At 40.4% G+C, this 5,658-nt stretch overlaps 1 non-coding gene across 1 annotated transcript; it reads right to left on the bottom strand.

The window, feature by feature from the left end:
* Window positions 1–5,120: 5,120 nt before the first annotated feature.
* On the bottom strand, window positions 5,121–5,258 carry LOC119927925. The gene has a single exon (XR_005450890.1). It is a non-coding gene; the product is annotated as a small nucleolar RNA SNORA7 (small nucleolar RNA).
* Window positions 5,259–5,658: the final 400 nt, after the last annotated feature.

Below are 5,658 nucleotides of genomic sequence, written 5' to 3'. Positions count from 1 at the left end.
TTTAATGGCTTCTAGAAGTTTGAATACCACTTCTGTACAATCAGCTCATCTTAACAAAATTGTGGAAAGGAAATGATTGGATGTCAAAAAAATACTAACATCTACCCCTTGTGGCCTGGAAATTTTCAGTTGTGGATAGATTTTGAACAATTATTTCCAATATGGGCACAGCAAGTGGTATCCATGGGAAACCACATGTCAACTATTTATTTAAATATTTTCGAATCATTGTAATTCATAGGAAAATTCTACTGTAATTAGCTTAATTCACCACTGGATGTCACTGTTATGCTAAAACTATGGTTCATTTAATCTATCATGCGTGTTCGTGTATTTTTCATGCTTTGCAAAATTACTACTTCAAGAAACATCCTCGAAAAGGAAATCAATAGATATATCAAAAATTTAAAATAATTGACTTGGAGGATCAAATATTGCTATTAACCAAAATATCAGTTTCATTTTATTTCCCCTAAAAAAGTTATTTGTCTTTTTGAAGGTATCATTTTTGATCCATAATCAAATATGATCAATTTCTCTGCCTTTTGACAGGTCTACACCTACATTTTGTTAAATAGATAATTTACTCTGTTCCTAAGAATTACTGGGGTAGTAAATTCTCCAATCTCTCTAAAATAGTGTAGGAATTTCCTCTATCTGGAATTCATAATCCAGAAGATGTAGCCTGCAGCTACTTTTTCAGGACAGTTGAACATTTTCAGTCCCCTTCTGTCTGCCAGCATGAATAGCAGTAAACATCTATGAAAACAGCATGGAAGCACTAAATAGCAGTATCAAAAAAAAAGCCAGGTGGATCGACTATTCTCAACTGAAGAACTGAATGACTATATAATAAAATACTGCATTCTGCTTTCTAATTCCAAATAACGAAATGGTATTTGTCAAATTTTCCAATAGTGCCATTTTGGTTATCTCCTTCCTTGCAGGTGAATCAATAAAAACCTATTTATTTCAATAGGGTAGAAAAACTCAATGATCTAAAATATCCAAACTGACGAGTTCTGCATTCTGAAGAGCAAGGTTTTACTGTCCTATGTACAGTTCTCAGCTGGGAAATTCTTTTTAATGTTCAATCAGGAATAATAATAATAATAGTAATGGCATTTATTAAGCACTTACTATGTACAAGGCACTGTTCTAAACACTGGGGGGGGGATAAAAGGTGATCAGGTTGTCCCACGTGGGGCTCACAGTTTTAATCTCCATTTTACAGATGAGGTAACTGAGGTCCAGAGAATTCAAGTGACTTGTCCAAAGTCACACAGCTGGCAAGCGACAGAGTCAGGATTAGAACCCATGACCTCTGTCTCCCAAGCCCATGCTCTTTCCACTGTGCCACGCTGCTTCTCTAATGAGTTTAAGCAGGTTCTGCTATCATATACACCCACTCCTATTTGTCCTGTCATCAGTGGAATGGCAACAGTTATTTGTCATTATTTGTCACCCTCAGGAAAGTGACCACTTACATAGCTAAAAACACCTATCCACCCCGTTTACATCAGTATAGTTTCAAATATACATTGGACTGTGATTAATAGCCAAGACTGTGAGTTCTCTCTGTACCAAGAAGCTCACATGTGGCCTTGACCCAGAATTACCACTGAATCTGAGAAACATGACTAATACTCACAGGTGCTTTTGGGATTGGGACCAGAACTCATCACTCTAAACATCAATTCCAAGCCAGAGTAGGAATTCAATTTGTCTTTTCGCCTCAGTTAATGCCGCTGAGTAGATCCATGTCTATGAATACACCCTTTTAGATTCTTCCCTCAATTTCCTAGGAATCCAACACCTCATTTATCCTCCGGGTAGAAATGCTAATGCTCTTTTGTTCTGTTTAAACCTTTTGAACTATTACTAACTCATTAGGAAATAAGATTAGGTTAAAAAGACAGTCTTCTAACATTCATGTCTTGTTCTCATTCCAGGCCTCCTGATGCACAGTTGATCATCCTGGAAGCTTCAAAGGGTTTGTACCTCACCCTGGACAAAGTCATGCTATTATGGGTTTGAACAATGACTCATCCAACTAGTGTTTTATTTCTTACAGAAGTAACAGAATGTTTGAGAAGCAATGTGGCTGAGTGGAAAAGAGCATGGGCTTTTGAGTCAGAGGACCTGGATTTTAATACCAATTTGGCCACTTAATAATAATAATAATGGCATTTATTAAGCACTTACTATGTACAAAGCACTGTTCTAAGCATTGGGGAGGTTACAAGGTGATTAGGTTGTCCCACGGGGGGCTCACAGTCTTCATCCCTATTTTACAGATGAGGAAACTGAGGCTAGTCATTTAACTTCTCTGGGCCTCAGTTTTCTCATCTGTAAAATGGGGAAGAAGACTGTGAGCCTCAGATAAGTTAAATGACTAGCCCAGAGTCACAGAGCTGACAATGGGCAGAGCCGGGATTTGAATCCATGACTCCTGACTCCAAAGCCCGGGCTCTTTCCCGAGCTACGCTGAGCACTTGCTTGCTCAAAAGGCTCAAAAGTTAAGTGGTGAACGGAAATGGCCAGCCGAAGTGGAATAGAAATGCAGTTCAGGGGAAGAAATGCAGGGGTTGATGTCGCCGTCCCAAGTCTAAGTATCTGCGTCTAGAACTGACAACTCTAAGTGTGCAAGCTCCAGCCCTTCAAACCTGGAGTTTACCAGGTGGCAACAGCCACTAAACTCAGCCTCTCTGAAGCATAGCCTGATTTGTCTAGTTCACTTTGAACCAGTGTTGTTACAGCCGCAAGCTTGGTAAGTAGTATTATTGAGAAGCAGCATAGCCTAGTGCAAGGGCCTGGGGGCCAGAAGGATCTGGCTTCTAATACCAGTTCTGTCATTTGTCTGCTGTGTGACCTTGATAAAGTCACTTGACTTCCCTGGGCCTCAGTTACCTCACCTGTAAAATGGAGAATAAGACTGTGAGCCCTGTGTATCAATCAATCAATCAATCAATTGTATTTATTGAGCACTTACTATGTGCAGAGCACTGTACTAAGCGCTTGGGAAGTACAAATTGGCAACACATAGAGACAGTCCCTACCCAACAGTGGGCTCACAGTCTAAAAGGGGGAGACAGAGAACAGAACCAAACATACCAACAAAATAAAATAAATAGGATAGAAATGTACAAGTAAAATAAATAAATAAATAAATAAACAGAGTAATAAATATGTACAACCATATATACATATATACAGGTGCTGTGGGGAAGGGAAGGAGGTAAGATGGGGGGATGGAGAGGGGGACGAGGGGGAGAGGAGGGAAGGGGCTCAGTCTGGGAAGGCCTCCTGGAGGAGGTGAGCTCTCAGCAGGGCCTTGAAGGGAGGAAGAGAGCTAGCTTGGCGGATGGGCAGAGGGAGGGCATTCCAGGCCCGGGGGATGACGTGGGCCGGGGGTCGACGGCGGGACAGGCGAGAGCGAGGTACAGTGAGGAGATTAGCGGTGGAGGAGCGGAGGGTGCGGGCTGGGCTGGAGAAGGAGAGAAGGGAGGTGAGGACAGGGACCGTCTCCAACCTGATTATCATGTGTCTACACCAGTGCTTATTACAGTGCCTGACACATAGTAAGCACTTGGTAAATACCACAATTATTATTTATTATTATTATTTAGTGCTTTTTAGTCTTCAAGCCAAAAGTCGTAGAGGAGACAGTGGCTGAAGAAACCATGTGAGTGATTTGATATCCCTTACCACTTTATCCTTCATTCCGCTTCCCCTTCTCTCACTTATGATATTAATAATAAGTTACAGTAATAATAATAACAGCAATAATATTCATTAGAGTCTATATCTCAGTCTATATCATTCTCAGTGATAGAAAGAGTGAAATTAGCAATTTGATGAGACAAACACTGAATAGGTTGGCTGTACTAAGCGCTGCTGGGCAGCAGCAGCATGGGAGAAAGTCGAGGGCGAACACTTATGTTTGTTGCGTGGAAGGAGGCAATGGTAAACGATTTTCATATTTTTACAGTACAAACTCTACAGATACACTACCAGATGATTGCAGATGGAGGTGGGGCATTCTGGGAGAGATGTGGCCATGGGGTCGTTATGGGTCAGAGATGATTCAACAGCATAACACAAGACAAGTGGGGAGGTTTATGAATGCCTTAAAGCCAACTGTTAGGAGTTTCTGCTGGATATGGAGAAGAACTGTCAACTATTTTCAGGATTTTGAGGAGTGGGGAGATGTGCACAGAACAAAGTTTTAGAAAAATGAACTGGGTAGCAAAGTGAAGTATGACTGGTAGGCAGGGAGGTCTGCAAGGAAGCTGATACAGTGAACAGTTAGAATAAATGAGAAACGTGTTCTGTATTTAGGCATGACCTTAAAACCTTCAAATTCTGTTTGGTCATAGGAAACAACTCAATTTCACATTGTTCAGATAGTAAAAAAGGAAAATAATTCAAATATGGTTTCTGAAATTGCTTTGAAAATTTCATTCTCTATCACTGAATAAGTACACAATGCTTCTTTTTATAGTTTTAAGCTCTTTGTGCAAAGTGCTGGGGCAGATAAATTAATCAGGTCAGATTTAGTTACTATCACACACAAGGCTCACAGTCTAGTTAGGAGAGAGAACAGGTATTCAAACTGAGGCACGGAGAATTTAAGCGATTTGTCCAAGATCACCCAGGAGACAAGTGGCAAAGTCAGGATTAGGAGCCAGAACCACTGACTCTCAGGCCTGTACTCTTTCCATTAGGCAACACTGCTTCACTAGGCCACCATGTATTTTGTTATTAATTCACTGGAGAAGGGGAATCATTCCAATATATATATTACATATATTTGGAATTCTAAGACACAGCAAGTGTTTTTTTTTTTCTTATTTTACTGCTCAACTGAAACTGAAATGAGTAAAAATAGTCTTATGCAACAAATATTCTCCTTAGACACATCTTATCTTGTCTTATGCCGTCGAGTCATTTCCACCCCATAGTGACACCACGGACACTTCTCTCCCAGAATGTCCTGCCCACCATCTGAAGTCATTCTGATAGTGGATCCATAGAGTTTTCTTGGTAAAAATATGGAACTTGAGTCTCCACCCTTGTCTCTCTTCCATGCCACTGCTGCCCAGCATCAGTGAGTTTTGACTTGGAGCAGATTGCTTTCCACTCGCTAGCCACTGCCCAAGCTAGGAATGGATTGGGTACGCCTCTGCTTGACTGTCCCTCCTCTAGCCAAGACTGGCAGAGTACTGGAAACTCTCCAGGCGCAACTCTGAGAGGGGACCTTAGCTGTATACAAATATGTAATATATAGTTACATTTCTCGTTACTGAATAGAAAGCATGAATGATAAGATTATAAATATTATCTTATTTCAAATTAAGTGGAATCAAAATGATAGGGGCTACTCAGAATGCAGAATAAAAGATAGCATATTTTCCCAATCCTCCAGCAATCTAAGAGGCAAACAAGAGAGAAAATGCAGAGGGAAAAAGTCAGTATCCAGAGTCCAGAATTCTAATTAGGGAGAAAAATGTGTTTTCAGAAAAACAAATTCCCTTTGAAATACACTTGGGTTTAAGATAAAATAACTGTGTTGTGTCGCATATCAAAAGGTTTGATGGAGCTGAAAACTTTTTTTTCCCCAAAACTCTGGTCATTTGACAAAATTTAAACTACCAC

This window comes from Tachyglossus aculeatus, chromosome 4 (genome assembly GCF_015852505.1).
Source record: "Tachyglossus aculeatus isolate mTacAcu1 chromosome 4, mTacAcu1.pri, whole genome shotgun sequence".
Taxonomy (NCBI): domain Eukaryota; kingdom Metazoa; phylum Chordata; class Mammalia; order Monotremata; family Tachyglossidae; genus Tachyglossus; species Tachyglossus aculeatus.
This window is presented reverse-complemented; position numbering and strand designations above follow the sequence as displayed.